The 634-nt window shown below is 31.7% G+C and overlaps 1 protein-coding gene across 2 annotated transcripts in view; it reads right to left on the bottom strand.

Moving 5' to 3' along the window:
- LOC107689731 (protein FAM19A5-like) overlaps window positions 1-634 on the bottom strand; it is a 170,827-nt gene that overhangs the window by 120,283 nt on the left and 49,910 nt on the right. The window lies entirely within an intron of this gene.

The raw sequence follows: 634 nt of genomic DNA, 5'->3' as shown, positions 1-634 counted from the left end.
CTAAACCTAACAACTACCTTACTAACTATTAATAAGCAGCAAATTAGGAATTTATTGAGGGAAAAGTCGTAGTTAATAGTGAATAAGTGTTCCCTATTCTAAAGTGTTACCTATAACACTTTATTTTAAGGCGCAATGCTCACTATTAACTAGTTGCTTATTAGAATGTATATTACCAGTGGTGTAATGTAACGATGTAATAATACTTTGTTACAGTACTTAAGTATTTTTTGGGAGTATCTGTACTTTACTTGAGTTTTTATATTTCAGCCAACTTTTACTTTTACTCCACTACATTTCCTAATTAAAATGTATACTTTTACTCCAATACATTTCCCCGAAGCATATTCGTTGCTTACTACAAAACAGTCAAGTCAGAAAAACACGGACTGCAGGAAAGCAGGTTTGACTAATCAGTGGTCTGGCATTTGCAAGTTAGACTCCTAAAAACACCTTTGCTCACGTGCAAACAAGTGCTCAAAATTGTAGAAGGCAAAAATGCTTCTGTATGCTTTTTATATTTATAAAATGTAATATAGTTAACAATCTATATCACACATAAGCACCGATTTTCTGCAGATATCAGCATGATAACACATTTAATAATCATTTTATACAAGTTCAGTAAAGCAAT

Source organism: Sinocyclocheilus anshuiensis, unplaced genomic scaffold (assembly GCF_001515605.1).
Source record: "Sinocyclocheilus anshuiensis isolate Anshui unplaced genomic scaffold, SAMN03320099.WGS_v1.1 scaffold1014, whole genome shotgun sequence".
Taxonomy (NCBI): domain Eukaryota; kingdom Metazoa; phylum Chordata; class Actinopteri; order Cypriniformes; family Cyprinidae; genus Sinocyclocheilus; species Sinocyclocheilus anshuiensis.
Note: the sequence above shows the minus strand (reverse complement) of the source record. Positions and strands in the feature narration are given on the sequence as shown.